This window comes from Erithacus rubecula, assembly GCF_903797595.1.
Source record: "Erithacus rubecula genome assembly, chromosome: 9".
In the NCBI taxonomy this organism is placed as follows: Eukaryota; Metazoa; Chordata; class Aves; order Passeriformes; family Muscicapidae; genus Erithacus; species Erithacus rubecula.
In genome coordinates, this window is record NC_136660.1 from 7,335,559 (window position 1) to 7,362,708 (window position 27,150).

At 41.6% G+C, this 27,150-nt stretch overlaps 1 long non-coding RNA gene across 2 annotated transcripts in view; it reads left to right on the plus strand.

The window, feature by feature from the left end:
• The first annotated feature begins 3,664 nt into the window (after window positions 1-3,664).
• The window catches only part of LOC306805497, a 216,214-nt gene continuing 192,728 nt past the window's right edge, over window positions 3,665-27,150 (plus strand). For both annotated transcript variants that reach the window (XR_013775227.1, XR_013775228.1), the window contains exon 1: window positions 3,665-3,790. This is a non-coding gene — a long non-coding RNA (uncharacterized lncRNA). The remainder of the gene's footprint in view (window positions 3,791-27,150) is intronic.

Genomic DNA, 27,150 nt, shown 5'->3' on the forward strand with positions numbered 1-27,150 from the left:
CTCTGTGTTGCCAGCCTTATGCTCTCATCAGTCAGTCTCTTCTGAGACTGAAAAGATTTAAAAAGTTTTCATCTCCAACTTCTCACAGAATAGAGAGAGAACTGTAGGTATGAAAATCCATATGAACAAGTGGGGCCATTGGAGGAAACCTATACTTGTGGGATTAGGAGCCTTTGAGAAAGGGAACAATTGGCTTACAGCATATTATTGCAAAGAAATGTTTTGCAGTAAATACAAGGACTTCTATTATGTTGCAGAGCATTTCTGTGTGTCCTGAATGGTGTCAGTGGTCTCCTATTCCCCTGTGCTTGTCATTTGAACATAGCACTGAACCCATTCTGATATTTTGCTTATTATCAGGGTGTGCTTACAGTTTTGTTTCAAAAGTGGATGGGAGCTGCAGGTCTTTACAGCAAAGCATTTTTACTAGAGAAAGTAATGCCTGTCTAGAGAGAGATCTAAGACTTCCTTTTTTAAAAATCTCAGTTGTGATTTTTATGGGGTTTGTCTCAATTTTATTACCCCACACCTTTGATTTCGTAATAGAGACAATTAGCAAATAGCATTAAAAACTATTGAAGTATTAATGTATTTGCCTTCTTTGCCAAATTTGTTTCTCAGCAAACAGAAGGGCCATCTGTGTAAAGGAAAGAAATGACTAGGGTTAAACCTTGGGATCACAATTTTGGACAAGTTTTGACCAATTTTCCAAGTCAATTAAGTAGTTTTATGTCTTTGCAGGCATTTTCTGTGGTGTACATCTTCAGTGAGTGTATTCTTTTTGAAGTTATTGAGCATTCTAGTTTTCAGATGTCTCCTGAAATGCCTAGTAAGTATTTTTGTAGATCTGTGGGTTTTTTAACTGTGTCCTAGACCTTGGATGCCTTTCCTTATGTAAAGTAACCTGAAGCACTCATCCTGAAGGAACAATCTATATAGATTAATGGATTTCCTGAGTACCTACACGGTGTTCAATTATAGATTAGCATTAGCTGATGGACACATTGAAGTGCTATGTTGTGATTTGGGCAGTTTGGGGTGGTTCTGTACTTCTCCCTGTCAATAGGAATGCCAATAACAGTGAGTTAAGAAGAAGAAAGTGAAATTTTTTTAGTGAGCACATAAGCATTTCTGTAGGTAATGAGTTTGCCCAACATAAAAATAAATATTAAATTAGCACCCTGTCACTTATATGACTGCAGACTTTGATGCCATAATTTATTCATTTCTTGGCTTGCAGTTCAAGTCACTTAAAGTATCATTGACGGATTTTCTGCTAGAGCCTCTGCCTTTTCCCTTCCTCCTGTTTGCTCTGAGCTCCTGTCTGGGATGATACCAGCAGAGATGTTCCCTTGGCACAGGTGCAAAAGTTTTTCAAGAATGCTCTTGATTGCCAAGTTTTTCTCTTGTTCCTTTACTGCAGTACCTTTGTTTTCACTATAGGATAACAGTTCAGGCTGCCCAGCCCACTGGTGGGTGCAGCTGGTGCTGTGTGATGTTTTCTCTAACCACATTTAGAACAGGTATGTGGAACTGTGCAATGCTCAGGTCCCTCAGACACACTGGAAAATCCCAGTGACCTGAAAACCCTTTCCCTCTGATCTCTGTTTGGTGTAATATCTGAGAGTCAAAGAATTTTTCTTGATTGATCTTTTTATTAGCCCTATTTTTCTTTCCATTACATTGGTCTAGAGGATTGATCTTCATTCAAGAAATGTCTCTGATATTGTTCCTCTGTATGAATGCCCAGCAGTGCATGTTCATTGAGAGCTATACAGTTTCTGCATTCTATATAGGGATTATAAATAATCGTGCTGTTGTTCTGTGCACTCACAGAGGTTTAAATGGGCACTATTATAAGCTGCACATTTTAAAAATTTATATAGAAAAATACTTGGTGAAGGAAACTTGGATGTGTAGCTGTATGAAAATCTACCTTTTGCTCATAATTTGTGGAAAAACAGAAGTGATCATATTGTAGTGCACATATAACACCCAATGACTTTGTCTGGAGCTCAGCACTTTGCAGTAATCAGTCCCATGTTTCATCATGATTATGCCCTTGCAGCTTTCTCATCTCAATTTTTCTGTAACTAATATAATCCAAACTATATTATCCTATTAGGAGGCTCATTTTTTTTTTCTTCCAACAAGCAGCATGTACCTGTCTGCTTACCATGGGGAAGCAGTGGAAATGTTCTTCCTCTATTGCTCCAGTGTTAAAGGAGATAATTTAGGCTGTAACCAGGGAAGATTGAGCTTGTTGAGTTAAAATGAGCACATTAATTCTTGAACAGAGCCCTGCTTTATGTTTTTCCCCTTCATTACTCATTTTACATATCTTGGCTGTGTCTGTAGTGGATGGGGAGGGAGGCAGCCTCAGAGTGTGATTTGGAGCATCTCTCCCAGGCCCCTGTTTGGAATAAACAGGCTGTTTCTTTGCTCCAGCTGGGAACACAGCCCCAGAGCTCAGTGGTGGCATCTCCAGTTATGCACAGCAGCTCCTTGGCATGCTCAGGGTAGAGGGGAAAGAGAACAGTAAAGAGGAGCTGCTATAATTTAAAAAGCACTCCTACATTACAGTAAGTAATGGATTGCCAGTCAGGCACAATGCCAGCTTTGAGCTGATGGGAGCTCTCATCACAAGTAGATATAAATGCAGCTGTGTTGTCAAAACTTGGAGGTGTCACACAGCCTTTTGAACAAGGAGTAGTGTGTTACAACAAAGCAGTTCTTTTTCTCTCCTTTCCCACCTCCAAGATTACATCTTTTCTGTTCTTTCAGAGCCAGGCAGCTGGAAACATCCTGTGCTATTTCCATCTACATCACACCAAGTTAAACTTGCAAAAAGAAGTGATGCTTGGGAAGTCAGAATTTAGACAATTGAAAAAGTTAAAAGACAAAAACATTAATTTTAGCTAACATGAGATGCATGCTAGAGCAAATGTTGCTCAGGTTTTCACAGAAGGACTCTGAAAGCAGGTCTTTGTTGAATATCTGAGTAGCCAGAGAAGCCACTGGCAGCCTGGTGTCAGGTTGACAGATAACTTGCCAATTAACAGCATCATTTAATGAACTCCTGCAGTGTTTGCATTTCTTCTTCATATTTTTATGTGAATGATTAAGCAACCCTGATCTTTGGGCTTCAAGAGGTTTCTTTTAACAGGGCACAGCCTGCTCAGATATGAGAGACTGAAACACCCATGTTGAAAACTGCCTGCTTGCAGTGGCCATCTGCTCTCCAGCTCTGTCTATGAAAACTAAGGGAGAGATAGAGCTGGTGCCTGGGGCAAAGTACTTTTGAAACAGGTTTGGATGTTTTCACTTTGCAAATTGTTCACAAAAATCGTAAAATACCTTCTTGAACCCCTTTGGCCATGGATGTCATTTGAATTTTTTATGTGTATAATTCAAACACGTATTTCACCTGCAGCTTATAGCCAAAATTACACTGTGTATTTGTTTGGTCAACAATGACCAGGCTTTTAAAAGCATCTTTCATAAACAGAACTAAGAATAAAAACAACTGATACTATTTTCCCTGATTGCTGAGGTGGGAAAAGTGCCTTGTGAATTGAGCACCTGGTGCTGAGGATTAACACCTGAGAATCTGTTTCTCTTAATAAGTGATCTTGAATTCTCCCCACCCCTTTTCCTTTCTTACTGGTCAGTGTCCCAGTGCTGCAGAAAAAGCTACCCTGGATTTTACCTGTTGCCCAAATTTATTGCCTTGACTTGATTTTACAAGCCAGAGTTGTAAGTCTGCAGCATCCTTCACATGATATTCCAGGTGAGTCATCTTTGGGGCTTGAGAATAGCTGTGAGTCACCTAAGGAGAGTTCAGATAAAAAACTCCTGAGTGAAATTGTTGGTTTTAAAGTTAGTTGTTTTCTAATAGACTTTGTGTTCCTCGAAGTTTCAAGCTAAGGTGAATGGGAGCCTCATAAAAACTTGTGCATCAGCTCCTGAACAGAAAATTTCACCTTCAGAGTCCAGGATCCAAAGTGCCATAGAAATCATTGCTCTGATGTCTCTATTGAAAAGACAGTATCATTAGTGCGTATTTCTAAGTGCTATTTCTCTCTAGTGTGTGTTACCATTAAAACTTCCAGTACTAAAATCTATATTACTTTACTTTTGAAATGAGGTTTCCCTCAGTGCCATCCCTGGCTGCTTGAAGTGTGAATGATTGGCTCTGCATGGAGCATTTTGTAACCCTCCTCACGGAGGGAGCCACATAAAAATAAGCATTACCATCAGGTCTGCTTTGCATAGTGTGGCTGGCAGCAATTCCTGAGCCTGGGATTCACCCTTCTGCTGACCCTGACTGCCCCAGCACACTCTGAGCAGGTTTTGGGACAGCTCAAACAAATGTAGTGTCAAAGCATGGCAAAGCATGCAGTTGTTATTTCTGTTATACAGGATAGAAGAACAGGAAACTCCTATTTAATATATGCACTGTTATTAAAGTGTGTCCTTCTTTGAAGGACAATCACTTAAGGGCCTGTCCTTATGAAGTTATTAACTCATCATTTTCAGATTATTCTCTATGGATCCCTGTTGGTCTATTAGCTGCTGCTAAGAGATCTGAGAAAGGTAATTAAGAAAGGCAATAATATTATTATGCTGGTATTGGGGGATCAAAAGGGAAATGCTTAAGGGTCTGCAAATCAACAGAGCAGGGAAAAAACCCTGAAACCCAATGAATGAGAATTTTGAGGGAATACATGGGAACACCCTGTATTTTCCAGGTCATTCTAATAAGAAATAATTCATCTGCCTCAGCAGATTTCAAGTTTTGTAATACTCATAGCTTGGAGGCATCTTAAGGGCAGATGTTGCAAAAGGTCACATTAACTTGTATATTCCTGGTGGAAAACAACACTGTGAAATACTGGCCTGGTATATTACACAGGGTTTTGTGAATAATGAAAACTGCCTTTTTCAGTAATGCTGTTTGTGACTGTTCTGCAAAGCACAAGTTTCTCAAACAGGTGCTTGGTATGTCTGTGGTAAGGAAGCATAAAGGGAAGAAAGAAAGTGTTGTGCTGGTTTGACAAAAATCACTCTGCTTCAGTGGGGTCTTTTAGTGAAGAATACAGATATACTCTAGCAGGATTTAACCAGGAGGACTTAATAGCAATGGGAAATTTTTAATTTCTGTTTGTGTCTTGAGAATGTGGAAAGAACAGGTCTTACAGGAACTTTGGTTACTTTGTGTAGGAAACGGGGAAATATCAAAGCATTGCTGACCTTGGTTGTGATCTGTGGTGTTGCCTGACCCCAAAGAGGTTGGGTATTTGTAGTGTTTGCAGTGGGATTCCCAGGGGTTTCTGAGAACAGCCTGGTTATTCCTGCAGACAGTCCATAAGGATCTGCAGTTGGTGTGTCCTGTGTGCAAGTGGAGACAGAGTGGCTGTGGCTGCTCCCTGCTCAGCACTACTCCTGTTAACAAGAAATTGGCAGAAATGATCTGGACTTCTCCAAATCAGCATCAGTCTCGGGTCCTCTGTGGCCTTGGGAAAAATGTAGAGGAAAGAACAGTACACACAGGAACCATCTGTTTCCAGATTTATAAAAGACTCCCTCCCCCCAAATTTAAACTCCTTTTGTTCTAGGGAGGCTGAGGAGTTTGTGCAGCCCCAGAGAGTGCTTTACTTGTGCAGCTGAACCCTCCTCTGCTTTGTCCTCTCTGTGTTTGCTGTTCTGCACAGGGCAAATTTACCAAGAAGCTCAGCTGGGGCTGGCAGGAGCTCCTCTGACTTGGAAAATGCCTCTGAATAAATTACCTGCTGTGGAAGAGCAATACATATTCTGCCCAAGAACCAGAAAATGAAACAATAAAGGGTGTTCTTGGAATAGTTCTTAAGAACCTGGGTACCCTGAAGGAAAATGAGACTTCTGGAGGGTGATACAGAGAATCCATTTTAGGAACCTGCCTCTCTTTCCAGTTAATGTACATGGAGGTATCAAACTGAGAATGTCTAAAGTTAAATGATGTGAACACCTATCAGTGAGCAGCTGTCAGTATGTTGAATTTTTTTGATAATTTCTGGATTATTATCAACTCTTGTTCTCTTCTGAGAACAAGAGCATTCCCATGAGCTCAACACTTCTTCCACTACATGGGCAATGTGAAAGGGCTGTAACATTTCATTTTTTTTCCTCTTGGTCTTACAACATTTGTGTAGTTAGACTCAAAATTGATTCTGTGATGAATGTGTATGTGTGTTTACATTCAGAAAAACAAATGTTTAGAGGAATGCATGCACTTGTGAAATTCATATCATTTTTATAGAGCAAACAAGATTAGATGTTCATAGGAGCATCTTTAGGCCCTACAGCCAACAGATATGTCAGATTTCAACATTTGCTCCTGCAAATAAATAGTTCATTTTTTAGACAAAGCAATTCTCAGTGATACTGAATACTCTAAATTAAGATGCTGGAAACAAGATCTTTATTTTGGGCTGTTTAGAAGCCTGCCTCATAGAAAGCTGACTATTGCCAAATGTCATGGGAATGAGGGACTTAAACATGTCACTGAAGTGTGTACTGCAAGTTCCTTCATGATGAAGTCTCAGATAAATTGGAAACATCTCAAACTTACATCTTGGGAAAGCCAAACGAATTTCAGATGGAAATGAATGGAAATTAATTCAGGGTGTAGACTTGAACCCAGCCTCTAGGGGCACAGTAATTGTGCCTTTTAGGAAATGGCCTCCTGCTCTTTGCATTTTAACTGTCTGTAATTACTTCTGTGGTTTGCTGGTTGTGGGGGAGCTCGAAAAGCTGGGAATTGGCAGATTCAGTGTTGCCTTTATTTACAGTGGTTTTTTGCCAAGTTAAGTCATCTACAGGCGGTTTTGTCCTGACAAAACTAATCCCTTGGTATGGCCAGACACTGCATTTTCCTTTTAACTTTGTACTAGTATTTAAAACTGTTTTGGGTAAGATTTAGATTGGCATGAATTGTCAGAAAACCACCAAAATCAGTATGGATAAGCCAGGTTTTCTCTCCTCCATCTGTGTCATATTTTGTCTTCTCTCACAATGAGCTGTGCAAAGCTGATTATGTCCAGGGCATTGTGCAGCCCTGGCTGACTGGAGTTGCTCCAGTGGGGAATTTGGGTACTGCCAAAGGGACAGGAAGCAGGCAGTCAGTCCTGCAGGAGGGCTGGAGAAAGCCAGGTAGCTCCAGGAGCTTTCAGAGCCTGCTCCTGGATCTGCTTGCCCCATTAATGCTGCACCCTGAGCACTCCATGTGATCAGCCCAGCTCTGCCAGTGCTGCTGTGGAGGAGGAGGAAGGGCAGGTGCAGAGTGCAGGGGTGCTGCTGACCCCCAGAATGGGCAGGTGCAGGATGCAGGGGGGCTGCTGACCCCCAGAATGGGCAGGATGCAGGGGTGCTGCTGACCCCCAGAATGGGCAGGTGCAGGATGCAGGGGGGCTGCTGACCCCCAGAATGGGCAGGTGCAGGATGCAGGGGTGCTGCTGACCCCCAGAATGGGCAGGTGCAGGATGCAGGGGTGCTGCTGACCCCCAGGATTGTTGAATAACCACCATGGGGCAGAGATGTGCTTTGGAAAGTGCCCAGGGTACTTTGACATTAAGTGTGATGCAAATGCTAATTGTTACTATCATTCTTTCTTAAGAAATAGGGATATGTTTTTATTATTATTCTGTAGGTCCTGGTGTCCTTGTACAATTAGGCCCTGACCTCATTCAAATAACATTTGAATTGGAAACGAGCAAATAACTAACATCCTTTCACTGTAATTTCCTCAATTCTATCAACCCTGGATATATTAAATACCAGCATTAATGGTGATTCTCTGGCAAGCACCAAAGATTACCAATACAAATAAGAGATTTATTTCATTGCCTCACCAGCAACTCCAGGAGGCAGAGGCACATGGGGACACAGGATCTCTCAGGCTTAGTTCACTCTAACAAATACTGTTTTTTCCCACACTGATATTCTTACCATTCTCAACTGCGAGGTCACTTTGAGTGAAACTATTCTCTGCTCACCAAATCTTCTGGTTTATTCATTTTTCCTCCGCAATGTATCTCTGGTTTAGACACAAAGACATCAAACCAGACAGTGTCAAATGTTTTGCACAAGCTCAAGTAGATGCCATCAGTTGCTTTTCCCTTATCCACTAACACAATAACTCATAGTTTGCCCTCAGTGAAGCCATGGTGGCTGTCATCCTATATGCCTTAGCAGGAGCTTTTTGGGCACCAAGGTGAGCCTGACCAGCCCGTAGTTCTCCAGGCTTTCCTTTCTCGCCTTTTAAAAAAATTGGGGGTTGTATTTCCAGTCAGTGGGAACTTCACTGAACTGCCATGACTTCTCAAATGTGGATTGTAGCTTAGCCATGTCCTCTGCCAGTTCCCTCAGAACCTGCAGATGCATCAAAGTTCCAGAAAAGATCTCCATGATGCAGGTCCCATTAGCTTGGCCTATATCTCAGTAGTAAACTAGTATTTAAGAACAAATTCATTTTGATTGATATTTAAATAACCCATAATTTCATTCCTGACTCAAGGATCTTGCACTCTAGGGTAGATTACTTCTGTGAATATTTGATCCTCATTTTCTCAGTGAAATAAAGCTTTGTTCATGCAGCTATGAAGCATTATTAGGTGGTAATGGCACACAGAGTGGTCTTCATTAGGGAGCTCTGCTAATTACAAATGCCAGGCAATTTGCAGGCCATCTATTCTGACTGTAATTATGATCTCGCTTGCACACCTGTGTCTGAGAGTATTTTCCTCTAGCTAGGGCTCATTCTTTTGACTCAGCAAGGAGCCTCTCTTGATTGTGGAAGTAGCTTTTGTTGTCTCCATGGGCAGAGAATAAGACAGAACGGAGGGAAAATTGGGAAACAGCCAGCAGTTGAAGAAGGCAGTGAGCCCTCAGTGACTGTGTGGGCCTACACCACAGAGGGAGAATGTCTTGAATGCAATATGATTTTAAAATAGGCTTAAAACAGGCCTGTTTGCTGGTGTGCTTTTTGCTCACTGCAACATGTGTTAATTAGAGCTTTAGCACAGCTTCTCAGTAAACAGCATTTTCCTTCAAAGACAGACAAACAAGGAGAGGGAGAATTTTGATGTTGGGAGTAAGGTACTATGAATAAGAATCAGCAGCAATGGGTTTAGTTTAAGCTAGACTGGAATTTATTGCAGCTTTATGTTTTCATAAAGGAAACCTGTGTGTCAGCTTCCAGTGATGACAGGGATGCTGAGAATTGGCATGTGAGGATAATGTGATAATATAGAGACACCAGGGAGCATGTGTACACAAAAATGCATCTCAGCCAGCCAGAAGGCCATGCTGTGATTTCAGTAAAAAGCTGTGACAGGAAATCAATAGCTTTGAGAAAGGCCCATGGTAAGGCAACAGCATTATCTGTGTGTTCTGCATTCTGCTTCCTCCCTCCTTCCCTTCCCAGAGACAGAGCTGCATGAACTCATGTTTGAGTTTTGTTAACTGTGCCTCAGCAGCTCAAGCAGAGAGGCAATTCAGGGAATACAAAGTACCTGCAAACCAGGCCTGGGGATGCAGAGCAGGGAGGGAATTGGGGTTTTTTCTGTTTTTTCAGGCAGGGTATTGGTTTATTGACAGGCTCTTGCCTGGCAGGCAGGCAGGCTGTGTGACTGCAGACTCCTCTCAGTGCTTCCATCCCAGCTGCCCTCTGATCTTCAGAAAAACTTCCACTGTGCCTCACAGCAGCTTCACTCTGCTCTGTTCTTTGATGTGTGGATCAACAGCAAGTCCCTTTTCCAGGTTTCCACTCAGGGCAGGACATTCAGGCAGGATGATCTGGCCAAGTAGTTCCAGATTATGGAGTTTTATATTAGGCACCAAATTCAAGTGAGGTTTTCTAGGATGTTTTGTTTTTGTTTTTAGGTGTTTGTTTTTATTCTTCTCCAACTCCTTTATTGTCTAAAATGGCAGAGTACAAATTGTTAATGAAAAATAGAGCAAAAGATGGACTGCTCAGTATTAGCTGGCACATGGTTTGTAATCATGTTCTTTTATTTCAGTTTGTCATACTGCCTCTTTCTTTTATACATAGGCATGCAGTACACTCAAAGGGGGTGCTTTGGGCATTTTTTGCTTTTTAAACAAAAAAGCCCACCAATAGCATTCAGAAGGAGTAGACTTTTATTTAAATGCATGTAAGACTGAACAGGATATAAAGAAGTCTGCAGGAGAGAATGAGTGAAAAGGATGAATCTATCACCTGATTGGTGAATAGGACATAGCTGGGATTGAGTCTGCTTCTTTTTATTGAAAAGAATACAATACCTCACTTGTAGATGATATTCTAAAGCCAGGAAATCTCTAAGGTTTCATTATTCCTAAATATTTCCATGTGCTTAGGTATGTAAGTGTTTTGGAATTGGGAGACCTTTCCCATGTTGGCATAGGGAGGTGACGTCAGCAATCCCATGGCATTAACTGATAATCTACTTGGTTTCTTTTGCTAACTGATAATACTGATAAATGTCTGATTTTTCTAGCACAGAATTAGACTGAATTGGCACCTAGGAGAAAGTGTGGGATTTTTTTGCTGACACTTCTGGTTGCTTCTCACCTCACTCAAGAACTCAGTTCTTTCTCTGTGGAAAGCTAAGAAACAGCCATAGAAATGGCTTATTAAAAAGAGGTGGTTCTAAATTTTTTTTTTTCCATGAAACTTCTTTTCTGTCAGAACCTAATGTTTCAGTACTCTCAGTGCATAAAAGATTATTCAAAGAGCTACACAGTGAAAAACTCAGAGGAAGGAGAGGGAATTCTGTGGCACCTAGGAAAATCTTCCAGAAATAAATGCAATGTAGTGACTGCTTTGTTCTAGGCTATGTACATGAAGTTTAGGTAGGTGTTTGTTAGCTGGAAAACATAAACCAAATCTTGTTAGGGTTTTACCCTTTGTGCAGCTGAGCTGCACAAAACACAAGAAGTAATAAAAAGTAAGAGCATACTATGCATTTAATGCTTAAGCTTTCATGGTGCTGGTATCTTAATTGCCCTCCAGTCATAGATATATCATCATGTGGGTCACAAACACTTGGAGAGGTGTTCAAGAAGCAGAAACACCTTCACAGTGCCAACAGGGTAGGGCTGGCCCTGGGTGACTGTAAATTACTGATCAGTGCCACATTCAAGTTTTCTTGGGCATGAACTGAGCAACTTTTCCAGTCTCCTGAATGGACTGAAGTGCTCCTACATCCCAGGTGGGAGACTGGAGCCTGCTGGATTGGCTGATCATTTCTTTCCTTACCCTCCAAACATCATAACTCACTGCTCTGGAGCAGCTGTGGCATGAGGAAAATTAGAACTTGGGAATTGTTGTAGCAGGGGAGAACCACTGTGTGAAAAGCCTTCCTCAGGGGTCCCATGGCCACAGGCTGAGTGACAGCCCAGGTCAACTGCAGCCACAGCAGCCAGAGTCATTCCAGAGGAGAGCTGGGGATGAAGTGCACAGGGAAGCTGCACACCAGCCTCTGACTTCACTGGCACTGCAGCTCAGGGCATCCAGCAGGGTTTGGAGGAGGGGACACACTGTGATGGGACTGCTCCCTAAGGATGCACATAGTCCCCTTGGTTTGCTTCCCTGGTCTGTGCTTGTTTATTCATGCTAGTGGCTGAAAGCAGGGACAACTTCTGCTGCATTAAATCAATCACATCTTCTGTGGGCTTTCCTAAAACTTAGTATTTTATTTCTTTTTTTAATTTTTCTCTTTCTGGATTCCTAAAAATCCTGCAGTTTTTATAAATGTCCCTTGTATCTTGCTGTTTCAGAGTTTTAAAATACCTTGAAGTTAATATATACTGTATGAAAATACTCGTGTTACATTGTTATTCACTTAAATAGTACACTTTTGTGCTTTTAAAGGCAATTGATTTCTAAACAAGGAGTGTCAAGCTGAAATTTGAGGCTGGTTCTTTAATAACAACCCAACACATTAAGAATCTGTTCTGAAATACTTTTCAAAATAGAAAATGTATCAAAGTGGATTGTGCCCTTGGGGGAAAATTATTTTTGGCAATTTGGTTTCTGCCAGCTCACCAGAAAGCTCTCAGTCAGTGAGCACTCTCTAGAACAGTGCTAAATAACATTGGTAGCAGTTGCAAAATCTTGCACTAATTGGCTTGCCAAGGCCCCAGCTCACTCTAGTAGAGAAAACTTGCTTTCATTAGGGGAGCAGAGCACTTCATTAATACTTAAGAAAGGTAAGTTAGTGTGTTCAGAGACTGCAGGCTGGAAGGGAAAGGCTGTCACTTGTGTAGCTGCAGAATTCCTGAAGCCATCTGTGGGGTCTGAGGTAATGTACCAGCTGGATACCAGCACTGAGCTGCCAGCATCCTTCCTTTGCAGTGGTTACACAGACAAGGATCTGTGAGAATTCCCCATCATTTGAGGTTTTTCAGCTGTATTGTGAAGGTAGAGGCAAAGCCACAGCATCACCATCCTTACTGATTGCTGGCAATTAACAATAGAGGTCAGGAGGTGCATGGGCACTGGCAATAGCTCCTTTTGATGTGCCACCCCATTTGACTGCACATCCAGAGCAGGTCCAACACCTGATCCAGGTGGATGTGCCCCAGCACAGCCCTGCACCAGTGATGTACATAATCACTCTGCTTTTATTACAGATGTGAGGTTTCTCAGGAGGTGGAATTTTCAGGTCATTTAAGCCAAGTTCATCACTTGCATAAGTTAACTGCTGAGCTGCAGTTTTCTGGAACTGTGCTGTCTTGGATAATTTGATACTCTGCCTCTTAGAGGAAACATAGATTTTCTGTCAAAATTGGCATTATATATTCAGCAGAACTCACCTTTCTTCTTGATGAGTCACAAATTCTTCTGTGCAAAACAATATCTTCAAGGAGGTTGTCATCTTATACTGTACATGGCGTGTTTGGGGTGAAATACGTTGTAGGGAAACAAAAAAACAGTCTGCCCCATGCTTGATCAGTTCCAGGAAGACCCCAACCAGAAATGTACAGCCAATGGAAAGTGGGGCTGTTCTGTTGGCCAGCTTGCCTACAGATTTTTGGTTGTATAATATTTGATCTCAGACAACCTGGTGTGCTGATCTCAGACAAATGAGAGTCCCATACCTGCCCCCATCCTGGAATGTGTGGCTTGACACTGGATTTTCATCATGACAGTGAAAAATGCTGCTCAGAAACCTTCACTGCAATGGCAAATATTTTACTTGAATTCTATTTACTAAGGGTCATGCAGGGTCTGATTGCAGCTACTTCTTCACAATGGAATGGACTTATTGAAGCATATTAATTCAGTGGTCTAAGGCAAATCTCTCTCCCTCAGATTTCAGTGGTGTAGGTCATTATCCATGCCTTCCAAAAGGTGTTAGATCTAATTGCAATATAATCTGCTTAAAATAAGCTTTACTTGAAGTCAAGCAGTCAAAAAATAATAAACAGAGTACTTTTTTTATTGGAAAAATCCTGTTGTATTTTAAAAAACCCAACTATCAGGAGCTGGCTGCTTTCAAAGAATTTTTCAAAACAAATATTTGGAATGTTAACTGACTTAACTACTTAGCTTTTTAATTTCTATGATTTCTTCCTTTTTTGCTCTGAAATATTTCATTTTGATTCATTATGTTGTACCATAAAATGAAATATGGGATGACAGATTTTCATATACAGAGTGTTTTAAACTATGAAAGGCAGGAATAAGCAGAGGTGAGTACTTCAAGAAATTTACAATGATATTTTTGACTAATGGAGTTTTTATTCTCAGTTATTTTTGAGACCTGGAAGTTGAAGACAATGGCATTCTCTCTGTATCTCAATATCCTAGTCCCAGCTGTCCCAGCTTTTTTGTATCATAATTTAACTTGTTCTGTCTTTAGTTGTGTTCTTATCTACACACTGTTCTGTTCCCTGTTTCCTTCTGCTTCTCTCTAGATGGCAAAGATGGTCTTATTTGCTAATATATTTAAAAATTCATAACAGAGCCTGAGGCCTTTAGATGAAAATACTGTGTTTCTAATAGGAGCTTCCTAAATACATTTTAGTTCCTGTCCATGCTGCCATGAACCAATGCACAAGTGCCTAGAGTTGCTCACTGGGAATATTAAGAGCTTGGATGTGGTTTGTACCTCTTGTACATAATGATGGTAGGTGATTTTTTGACTTCCCTGCACTGCAATTGCACTGAGTTGCATCCCTTTGAAAAGGAGTTGACCAGACAGCAGAGAAAATATTTGCCTGTTTTCCTTCTTCAGCTTCTGCAGTTTTGCAGAAAGTTGCAGTTTTGGCTCACTGGGGTCTTAAAAGGAGGAGATTGCACTTCCACAATGAACAGCTTTTGGTGGCTGGGGGAGAAGCCTGGGGAGTAGAGGGCAGGTCAGGAACACTCAACCAGCAGCCTGACAGAGACTGAGGTCATGATGAGAGGAGAGAGTAGCAAAGCCAATTTGGGAAGAAGTGGAAAAAGGATGACTTCTCCATGGGAACCCAAAAGTAAGTGTTAATCGTCACCCAACTAAAGCTTGATCTGGATCAAGCTTGACTGCAAGAATGTAAATGACAGGGGAAAGATTGATGCTGCATCCTTTTTTTTCTTAATGTGAGTCATTCTGGGTTTGCCTCTTAAAATGCCTTCTGGTACTCCTAACTCTGATGGAATTTTATAAACTCTTGGGATCTCAGGGAGTGTGTGTTGTTAAGAAGAGCTGTGTGGATAGTTTCACTTAATTCTTGGCTGTTTATGGCACAGTTGTGTTTTAGTGGCTGCCTGCACAGTGTCTGATGGGAAAGAAGGGCCCAAGCACTGGTAAAGCTGTCCAAGCATGGTGTGTGCTGGGGGTCCTGCATGGTGTGACATATCTCAGCCACCCTCTCCCAGCCCCACGGACAGGTCAGACCTGTTCCATTTGGCTCACCCAGCCATTTCTTCTGATTGAAACAAGAAGGGCTTTCCCAAACAATTCAGCAATTCCCCCAATTCAGCAACAGCTGTTAGAGAGATGGTGGTGTCACGGTGTGACTTGGGTTTGCCAATTTTAATATATTTAATTTCTTTTAGAGATAGGATCTCGGAGTAGAGATAAGGCAGGCTCAAAACTTAAAAGGGTATAAGCAGAAATTTATTAATAACACACACACACACAAAAGAATTTAGAATAAGATTCCTAGATTGTTCCCTCCTCCCCTTTTCTTCATTCCACATTCCTTAACAACAGCATACAGAGAACACTTTAGTAAGTTATCCACCCAAAAAGTCATTTCAGTTCACTTAAGAGAGAAAAGTTCCTTTTTCTGCTTTAGACTTAGGGGGTGTCTTCACCTTCATAGTCTGCATTCGCCCGGACATACAGAACCATGAATTTTCCTCACATTTCCACAGTCCTTCCAGAGCTGTGTTATGTGTTATGATGCACACATGGGGTGCTACTTTTAAAGTCAGGCTGCTGAAAAACAAAATTCTCTTCATCTCCTCCTCTATCAAATGTCTCTGTTCATATTCCAGTCCCAAAACAGAGAGCTCCACTTCCCAAAGGCAAAAAGTCTTCTTCTGAAGCACCCAAACATCCCCAAGTATATTTCACAGTTTAAAGGAATTTTTGTGAAGTCACATCCCCTTATAGCTCCACAACAAAAGGTTTTCAGCTACTCATCAGTTGCATCTTTTCAATCTCTTCCCATCAGGAGCTTTATCTTCATTCTGCTGATTTCCATAGACTCCGTGCTTTATTTCTTCTCATTCAGGGGAGCTCATGAGATTGAGAATCTTATCCAGGCATTTAAAAGAGTTAAAATTGTATCCAGATCATGAAGAAGCCACATGGGCAGCTGGAGGCCTTGTCTGTGGAGAGCTGGGGCCACCTGGAGCCAGGGCCCCGGGGGTTGCTGTCGGCCTGGTGGCCAGAAGGCAGAAGAGAGAAATCAGCCTTAGCAATGTGATTTGTGAAAGCGAAATAACTTTTAATTGGTTTCCCGAGCTGTCCACTGCTGAATCAGCTCTCTGATTGTCCCCGCAGCTCACAGGGGAAGCCCCCAGAGATGGGACAGCCCCTCCTGTTCCCCTGTCCCCTGGTGCTTCCCCTTGGGTGACTCTACCTGTCCCCCCTTCCATGTGAAACCAGCACAGGTGGCAAGAGGGCTGACAGTAGTGGACGAACTTGTTTTTTTGTTGTAGCTGATGTTACATCTGCAAACCAAGTGATGGTACAAACCAAAAGCACATCTGGATCACAGAGCTGTCACATATTCTGACTGTTCCTGTGTAGGAGTTGCCCAGGACCAGCGTGTGTTCAAACCAGTTGTAGGAGAAACAGTTTCAGAACAAGAGACAGCCTGCCATGATCATGCAAGTTTGGTTTGAAGCAAAAGGCTTTTGCCCTATGAATGACTCCTTTGTTATTGTCAGACCCTGCACTTCCACACGCAATCAACTCCCTAAAACTTAAATCAAATATTAAAATGAGTGGTTCATAAGTTATTCAAGTGTTAACTTAGCAGAATCTTTTAGCTTGCCCGTTTTAACAAACTGTCATCCTGATGCTCCTAGCTTTGGCACCTTGATGACAAGTAATTCCATAAGATAGATGTGTGAGTCCAGGGACCTTGGAGCACTCAAGTTGCCACTGTTATGTTATAAATATAGAAATTCCCTGTACTAACTAGCTCTAATGTGATTCACCCCAACACGCACAGCTTTGGTCCGTTGACATCAGAGGATCAGCACGAGGCTTCAGGGCAGGTTTTAGACACAGCAAAGCCTGGAGTTGCCCAGGACACTGGACACCCTCCCTGCCTCATCTGGGGCAGGGAGAACATCTGGGAGAGCAGGACAGGGATGAGCCACCCATCCCTGCCCACCTCTGCTCAGAAGGCTCCACACGTGGGCTGGGGCATTCCTGCAGTTAGTGCATTCATTCCTCCTGCCCTTGCACACAGGTGGAAATGGCAGAGTCACCTTTTCCCCTTTGTGCAATGGGAGAGGGAGTCTACTTAACCTAAGGGCAGGGAGGAGGAAAAAGGGATCCACAGGAGAAGATGGGCTGTTGGAAAACACAATATTATTTTGTCCTGCTTTCCACAGATCTTTAGAAATCTTTATCCTTTTGGGACAGTTTACAGATTTCAGTCTGTTCTGAGTAGCAAGTAGACAATAACAAGGCACCTTTCATCAAGTACAAATGCAGTGTGGAGGGAAAACTGAATAAAATTAGAGACCCTAAAGATCTCTCTGCACCATAGAATGAAGGTATGAAGGCAGCATGTGTTGGGACTCCTGCACTAGAGCACCCCAGCCAGGGCAGGTGGTGATTGTGATTGAAGAAGAGTTGGCACAAGTTGTGACACATGTGGTAGCTGCAGCACAAAAACTTTCCAGGCACCAACCACCAGCAGAATTCAGAGTAAAAGCAATGTTTGTGCCCTTTTTTAATGGTGTAGAAGCATTGGGCAGTGCACCAGAAAGGTGCCTCCAATCTCTCTCCATTTTTGTAGAGAAAAATTGCTGCCAGACCTTACAAACTTTGCCTGGATGTAACACGAGATAAAACAAAGTCTGCTCTCTACATGTTGAATGCCAAAGAAGACTGAACATAAGGGACACATTTTAATTAACTGCTACAGTAATTTATTGAGGAGAGTGATTTGTTGATCACTACTCACTCAGTCTTTAAATAAGAATTTGCTTTCTAAGAGGAGTGCTTTTAGTTCAGCCACATTTTATTCCTTTTGGTATAGGAATTGCTGGGGGAGCATTCCACATACTCACAAGCAGATCTGATAAGGTGGCTGACACAGCTCTTCCTGCCCTTAAAATTAAAGTGTGTCAGCATCTCCTGCTCATGTATTTCAGGGTAAAATTAAAAGATAAAGTGTATTATGTGTAATGAGGTATTGTATTATATTCTAAATCTGTTTGTTCATTATTTGTTGGAGAGGCAGGTAAGGCATGTAAGTAATGAGTTGAGCTTCTCAGTTAAAACCAGAACTTTTTGATCTTTCTGCAAGAGAAATGAAACTTAGTGGGACCAATTTTTACGTCTCTGACCTCTCTGGCTCCCCAACACTGACCTTGTATATCTAAAATCTCTAATGTAATTCCGGTGGTGGAAATGTGGATGTCTAGAAGAAGGAAGCTCATAACTGGCTGATGATGTCAATTGGACTTACCCAGAAGAATCACTGCTGTTCATAGCATTAAAAGAGTTGGGATGATTTTGCCAGTATTTTTGTCTTGTTCTTCCTGCTGCAGAATGATGCCAGTTGTAGGTAGTGCTTGTATGATGATGTATTAATGGGCTATTGAACAGGGATTGGTGTTGATCAGACCATTTATTTCATATGCACTGCTTCAATTATATTACCACCTTAAGCTTTTCCATTAATTAGCTTAGAAGGAGTAATTTCCCAACAGATTATAGGAGCCAGCATATAATGAATGTTTCTGATATTAAAAAACCTTATTGATAGAAATTATCTACATTGGATAGAATCTGGACTCAAATATAGACATTACAGATTTACATATATACAGATATACATATAGACATTAAAGATATAGCTTGTAATAAATAATGAAAAGATATTTATCACATTCTGTCACTTTTATTCAATAAGTTTGCTTAAAATTCATAAAAATTTGTTTTCATATGCTTGAACAAACTTGACTTGCTTGACGTGAACTATTTTTTGTGGAGCCAAGACAAAAAAAATAAAAAAAGTTTATTCAATTTATTCCTAGGAGAAATTATTTTTATATTATTCTGTGAAAAAGATCTGGATGGATTTGAGAAAAGAGAAGCCTGCTGTTTATTAGTTACTCTGTGCAAGCTGGTAGTTCTATTACATATGGATTTTGCTAATAGGTGGGTGTGATTTTTTTGGGGTCACGTGGATTGCTTTTTCCTTAATTCTGTGGGTTTTGCACTGAGTGAGCCTGCAGAGGTTTTCAAATCTGTGACTGGAAGATTTTCCCAAACAGTTTTATTCTCAGCTGGAGAAAATTGTGTGTTGTTATTTCAAAGTCTTACTGGCAAGGCACTTGGGTCAGTACAGCATGGCTCTCCTCTCCTTTGAAAGAGAATTTTTCACCAGATGGGAGCATACTTGTCATTTGAATCTTTCGAGCTCCCTTTGAAATTCTGAGGCAGCGAGTTTGCAAATGCAGGGATGCACAGCTCCTATGCATTCTGTGAGCTGCTAGATATTCTCATTTTTGGTGTCTCCCTCCTGTCTGTATCCACCAGGTTACCTCTAGACATGACTGGGGGCTACTGCTATCTTAATCATGTGAGGAAACTGCTTTTAGCTGGTTTATGTATCAACAATATCTCAATGTTTTTTCTTATAATTGTTCCCTTTTAGAAGAGACATGAATTGGAAATGATGATCTGTGAAATTCTGCCTTTCCTTAGAATGATTTTGAATAATCCAATGGAGCAGAAATCTCTTTGCAGTTACAGTGTCACAAAAAAAAAAAAAAATAAAAAAAATCATATTTATAATCTAGTAGCTCATGGTGTAGACTTGCTTGAGTTTGCACTATCTGTGTAAAAGGCTAGAGTGTGCAAAAACAAACATGAACTTATGGAATTTTGCATCTATTTACCTGGGCATTCTAACAAGCCACACATAAATACAATGATGACCTTTCTAGACACTGACCTGTAAACTTAAGACACCTTAGAAGGCATTACTGATCTTGGTCAGCCTAAAGGTCTTTTTTCATCTGTTGCACACTGAGACTTGGGTGTGTGTATAAATAAGTATTCTCTAGATTACGAGAGGGAGGAGCTAGAATAATGGAAAATGATGCTCTCACATCCTACAAGTCAGAGAGCCTGGATCCTCCCTTCATTTCCTCCTCACAGTGAAGAGGATGTCTTCACTCCTACTGTCTTTGTCTTGAGATTCTCCTTCCCTATGGTGGCCTGGATGATGAAGGAACTTTACCTAAAACTCTAGACATTCACATAGCCAATCTTTCAGTGAACCAAACTGCTGGGATGTGGGAAAGGTGTGAAAGTAAACCATTCCTCTGCAGCCACCCATGCAGATGGATTCTGGGCAAGAGCTGAGGTGTTTGATGGACTCTGAGATTTTGTAGTCCCTAATATAAATCTCTCTGTCCACCTATATCAAAAGAGAGGATCAGAGCACAGTCCTGACAATCCCCTCTTTTAAGGTTTCTCTCCTTTTGTTTTCAGCAAATTTAAGATTTTGTTTTAATCTTTTTTTCAGTCGGATCTGGAGAAATGGTTTTGGTGAAGCAGGGCTGCTCTGTATTAATGGAAACTAGGAAGGGGCTATTTTTCCTTAATTTCATCTGTGTGATTTATCTGTCCAGACACATCACTGGCTCCTTCCAACAATGGCTGGTGACATATGCAATAAAAACTGGGTCTTATGTCCTTTTACAAAGATTCAGGGATTTGTAAACTCTCCATTGTGCTAGGCATGTGGTGAAGAGGGGACTTGTTGCTGTGCTTTGTAAACACTGGCTCTCATTACACACTTCATAACCTTCACACCTAGTTCACAGGAGTCACATTCTCCCCACATTAGAAAGGTGGTAGAGTTTTCAAGAGCTTTAGATTAATTACAAAGCAACCCTCAATACAATAAATCTAACATGAGCCCAGAAATAAATGATGTCTTTGGGCTGCCTGCTCAGTGCTCATACGCTACTTCAAGCACACTTGTAGCAGTTATTAATAATAATCATCATAGCACAGCTGTCAGTGGGTGCAGAAATGTCTGCAACCTGGAACTTCTCATCCTTGTGACAAGATGTTGAATTTAATTAGAGAAGCTTTTGTTTTGTTTGTATCTATCTATTGTGAGAAAAGGTAAGGGAATGAAAAGCAGTGTGAATCCGTATGGGATGGTGAACAGGAACTCTTCCCCTCTGAACACTGCAGTAGCTTTGTTTTGAATGTGTGAAACAGGTAAGGACTGTGCTGGTCCAAATCCAATTTGGGCTTCAAGCTGTTTGTTGCAAGCAGCAGCAAGACCAAAGTTCCCCAAAATCACCTTTTAGCAATCCCAGACTTTGTACAGGAGGGGGAGGAGGGCTGGTATTTGTTCACACACAGGTGTCTGCTGGTTTTCCACCCTGGGCACACCTGAGGCTTGAGCAGAGCAATCTGTATGCAGAGCACTGGCAGAGCTCTTCAGGCCAGTCTGCTGATACCACCCACAGCACCTCCCTTCCTGATGGTGTTCAAAGAGCCTGCTCACACGTGTGGCTTCAGCTGGGAGAAAAACAATAAAGTAGGTTAAAAAAATGTTTGCTCAGTTTCAGTCGGGAAGAAGGTGGAAAAGATGAGAGGGGTTGAAATATTATGGGCTGTCAGAAACTCAGCAGGAAGGAAGAGAGGAGGATGTGGATTGAAGAAACTGGAGCCCTGAGGGCAATCCTCTAAAAATATATTAGAACAGCACTGCCAGTAATAGTATTCTCAAGACATGCAAGTCCTGCACTCTTAATTGAAAAGTGCCAGGGGTAAGGTGCTCACCTTGAAACTCATTATCTATTAAAATAATTTCTTTCATTTTCTATTGCTAAGGACTTGTTTTAAACTGAAGTAGGAGTTGGAGCCTGAAATGCCCTTTCCTGGTTTTTCTGAGGGGCAGTTCTTTCAAAGGGAATGGTAGAGTATAGCTAATAGAGCCTGGTTTATTTAGGGTATATATTTATGATTTACCAATTATTTATTGCCTCTGGGTTTAATAATACTCCTCATCTCTTCCCAGAATATGAGAGATTTAATCATAACTCTAGTTTGAAGTGTCTGTATGGCTGTGTGTGTATATATATGTATATATCATTACATCTATCTTTGGGCACTACTGTGGTTTGGGGATTGCTTTAGGGACCTTGTGCTGAAGTGGTTGAGATCTTGCTAAACAAAAAAAAAGCAGAAAAAGAGAAAACTAGAACTTCTCAGAACAGTTTGAAAACAAAAGCATAAAAAAAAGCTCAGTGACATATAAAATCAAATGCAGAATCTTATACACATGTAAGGTTTATTGAATATGATTATTGATTACTACATTTCCCCCTGATTATTATAAAATTAGAGAAAATTTTATACTAGGATTAGGAGGTCTGAAAGGTCTGATATTCTCTTCTTAAAATTTGGAGCAAATAGTTGAAAAACTGGAAAAAGGAGAACCCAGGAAAATTTACTCCCAGGCCAGAGATAAGGTCTTCTGTGTCAGCTGAAGGCTGAAGCCCAGGGGACTTGGTGATTATTGAGTAATTCATATCAATCTGCTGCAGAGCAGAAGAGAAAGAGAAATTGAAGACTGAGAGGAGCAGTAGGGTGTTACAGCTTTGAGGCCTACTTTACTTATCTCTATGCTCACATTTAATCCAGAGTTCACTTCAGCAGTTTGCCAAATCAATCTCTGTGTTCCCAGCTCACCTTCAGATCTCTTCATTAACCCTGTGCTTTGGGAATAAGGCAGCCATGTGTGTTTGGAGACAGCAGAGGGCTGCTCAGGTTTCCTCTGGCTCTCTTTGCAGTTATCTCAGTCCCACAAGGCAGGGGCTGGGACCCCAGGAGGAGGGAGGTGACCTCAAGGGACCCTCCTGCAGCTCCCTGCTCTGCTGGGAGTGGCAGCACTCATCTCACAGGCTGCTATTGAGACTGGCAAAGTAGCTGGCTTGCACCACCTGATAAATATTTCCAGCTTCCTGAGCTGTACAGCAGCAATAGGAATTAGTCTGGCCCTTTTTTGGTTTCACTTCAGAAGGCAGGAAGGTAGCTGCCATGGATGCTGAGGCAAGACTCTCCCTCCTTGGCAGGGGACCAAAACCTGGCAGCATCCAGCCATGAGCTTAGCAAGGATGGGGCTGGGGCAAACCACTGAGCATCTGGGATAGTTTGGTAACACCCCTCATGCAGGGAGACAAGCAGCAATACTTAACACTTCAATCTTACTGTTCCCTCTATCTTTTCCCATGTTTCCCTTCAGTATTTAAGTTGCAAATCCACAGTTTGTTTTGTTGCTGCTTATTTCTTGTTTTCTTTTTGTTCTTGGTGGTATTGAGCAGTGTTGCAGTGTCTGACTGTGAAACAAATGAACCAAAAGAATCCTGACTCATTCTGGGAAGAAGGGAGTTGGCAGCTGCTTGATTTCACCAGTGGGATCTCCTCTCCAGACTTCATTAATCCTTAATCCTGTGAGCCTGGACAGAAGGAATCACACAGCTCTTTTAGGAGCACGAAAGTCCTGTAATCAATCATCTGATTGCCAGATGCTGGGTTGAGGAAAAGGGTTAATTGCTGGTCCAGAATATACTGAATTCCACAACAGGTTCTTTCACCTAAGCAGTCCCAGTGTCATGTCCTTGATGTGTCAGCACTCAGGAACAAAGCCTGACACAGAACTACAGGTCTAGAACCATTTCTGGAATTCCAAGGTTCATTTCTCCCTAACTCACTACACTTTTTCATTGTCTTTTTGACCTGTTCATGACAGGAGTAAGTTATTCTTTAAGGCCACTTTCGTGAGCAACTTCAAGCCGTGCTCACTAGGAGCTACTATTGAAGTCTGTGCTCTGTGACTGCTTTATACTTCAAAATCAGTCCTCAGTGTGTCTTTTGAAATCTGTTTTTATGCAAAAATTTCCAATATACTTGAAAGCCTTGGAATGACCTGATTTTGTGGGATGTAGCTTTGCTTAAGATAAGCACTAAAGAAAGTTTCAGGCATTTTCTTTGTGCCTATTTAGCTTCTACTCAAACCAAAAAAACTTTGTGGTTTATGTAGTTTTTCTGAAAAACAAGACAATCTAATTTACTTAAATATTTAAATAAGCTTCTGCATGTTAATTCCAAGGGCTTGAAGGTGAATAACTCTTAGCACCTTGCCTGTTTGGCAAAGAGTGGCTGCATACATAAGGGATGGGCCAGTGGTCAGGTGTATAACAGGATTAAACACTGGATAATGGATATATCTGTGTGATTGGGGGCAGACATACACAGTTTTTACCCATGCTCAAAGCTGACTGAGTCCTGCCATGGAGTCTTGGTGCTGCTCTTCAGCAGAAGGAAATGCAATTCCATCCTGTTGGCAAAAACATCTCAAGAACCCTTGGCTTGATATGGTTAGTCATTGCTGTGGAGGTATATAAAAACTCACCCAAATTAAATATGCCCTAGTTTTTTTCCTTTTATTTTTTGGTTGGTTGGGTTTTGTGGTTATTTTTTCACTCTATACTGAAAATCTCGATCATGGCCTTTTCAGTTTACATTGCAAAGTAAACCCATGGTTTTCCTCTCTTAAAGAGAAACGTTAAAAGGTTTGACCAGAGGTATTTATAGAAAAAGCTCACATGTTTTTAATGGGATAATAGAAATGGGACTCTCCCCTAATTTTCAAATTATGTAATTCACCTTGGTGTGAAAAGTGTGAGAAAGAAAGCAGCAAGGAACTGGCATAGCAAAAACTTATCAATACTTGTGTTCTGTGATGAAGAACAAACATTCCTTTAGCCCTGCACTTTCTAATTGCTCATCCCAGGTTCTGGGAGCTGGTGGTCTGGGGGGCATCCCATTTGCAGCCTCATGATAAGCAGCTGTTTCCTTGGTGAATTCATTTCTGAAAGTGAGATAATCGGATTTGAATGGAGCTGCAGACACACTCATTCAGCCAAGTGAGGAGAAAAGGGGGAAAAGAAACATTTTCCTCTGTGTCTTCCTTTGTGCTCTGCTGTGATTCAAGGACAGATAAAAATCTTGGCTTTGTTTCTCTCCTTGTTTGTGGCCCTTGACAGCTTTGTAAATCTGTTATTTTGCTGCAAATTAGACTCACTTCATTCTCCTTGGTATAATTCTTGCATCTGTAAAGCTGAGACTGTGCCAAAACACAGGATTTTCATCCTGATTCAGCAAGGAATATAGGCAAGTGTTTAATTTAAAGCATATTTAAAGCCCACCTGTATTCAGCAGAGCTCTCAAGCTATTTATATTGAGGGCTTGCAGTGCCCAAGAGTGAGCAAAGCTCCTCCAAGTATTGGGAATGTTTGTGTGTGTGGGTGCTGTACACACCCAGGAGCCCATTCTGATTTATCAGATGCCACAGTTGTTCATCAATTTCACAATAACTTTTTTGATGCTTTTCAACTTCATTTTAGAAGGGAAGAAAGCTTTTGTATTTCACTGCATCTTTCCTCCTACCCCTTCTCTATTTTTACATTTTCTCAAGTTGTTGCAACATGTGAGAACAAGGGTGACCCTTTCTCTGGGTGCAGATTTCTTGTACAAGCTGCCTGAGCAGTTTGGTGTGCAAGACAGACTGCTCTTTTATCAGCTCTCCCCAGGCTGTGATCCAGCAGCAGCCCCTGGGTGGTCATGGCTTCTCCTCTCTGCACTCCCCACAGAGCTGTGCATGGACATAAACCAAGGAAAAACTTGGAAATATCCAGTGAGGAGCAGACATGGACATGGTACTGAACAATGGGACAGAGGCAGTGAGACTCTATGAAGGTAAACAGAAGAAATCCCTATTTTTTTTAATGATAAATGGCTCAGAATATTGTTGGCATACAAGAGAGAGCAGGAGGATGGGATGGCAGCTGGCCAGGCTCAGCTGCTTTACCAGGAACAGAAGGAACACTCACAAAATATTGAGGCCCCTCTCAGGAATGCATGTCCTAGTAAAGAAAAGTGTTCAAATACATTTATGGCTAAGAACTGGTTTACTGTAATTTAGGTTGTATGTCAGGAACAGGTTCTTCCCCCAGAAGGGGGTCAGGCACTGGAACAAGCCACCCAGGGAATAGATCACAGCATCAAGGCTGGCAGAGCTCAAGGAGAGTTTGGACAGTGCTTTCAGCACAGGGTGTGATCCTTGGGTGTCCTGTGCAGGGCTGGGAGCTGGGCTCAGATGGACCTTGTGGGGCCCTTCCAACTCAGGACATTCTGTGATTCTTGCTGAAAGGGACAGTAACCAAACACAACCCATCTGAGACAGCTTCTGCCACGTGACCTGCACAGATTTGCTCCTCCAGAGACCCATTTTTGGGGGACAATAGTCTTGGTCATTGTGAGGGCACTGTGCTTATATTTGCCTGACTGTGCAGGAAGCCTTTTAAGGGCCTTTGTGCCTGTCATTCCTGTAAGTCTTATCTCTCTGATTTTAATGTTATAATCTCTCTTCCCTCATAGACATTTTTTTAGATTAAGGAAAGTAACATTTCACCCTCCCTGTAGTATGAGCAGTATATTTACCATTAGATAACACCATCCCTAAGGTAGGATTCACCCAAGCCTCTGTCTGTAAAATTATATCCCTGCCTTCCTAGAACATGTCTCTGCTGTGAAAAAGAAGCTACTTTAGTAATATAAGCCCATGCCAGGAGCAGTGAGCATCTCTACAGTAGAAAAATACATTTGTATATTTTTGTGCCTGCTCAGATGAGGAAGTGTCTGCCTGAGAAAGAATAACATTTCCAAATTTAGAAATGTGCTATGTTTTTGTATTGGTAAATATTTATTAGCTGTAATTGACAAATCCTCTGGCTGGGGACTGAGTGGGTCACACTTCATGGCAGTAGGACAGGTCTCTTCCTACCTGTAGCTTTGACCATTTAAAGGTTTCACATGGATGCTTTCATAGCTGTGCAGCAGTGGCAGTCCAAAGGTTAAATGGCTGCCTTTCAGCTTCTGCACAGCAGTTATAGGGGATTAAGCTTTCTCAGTGGGTTTCTAGGTACTCATGTATCACAGAGCTCCCTTGCTATGATTTCTTCCTTTTTCTGTAATCTTTCCAAAGAAGCAAGTGACCTCTTCTCAGAGAGATTGTGCAGAGGATGATATTTTCCCTGTGGCAATCCACAAAACTTTTCTGTTCTGTTCTTAGAAAGTTATTGTTGGGGGGTTAAAAATATCCAGATGGCATCTCATGAGAAGGAAAGGTGATAACTCACTGTTTTATGATAGTCTCTGTTGTTCTCCACATTCTCCTGGCCCCCATGTCCCTTTGATGCATTTGGCTGAACCCTTCTTCCCAGCACTATTTATTTGTTTACTGCCTGAATTCCCTTCTGGAAATACCAGAGTTTCTTTCTGTAAATTAAAAAGGATTGAGCAGTCTATAAGTGCATGAGAAGGAGCATGG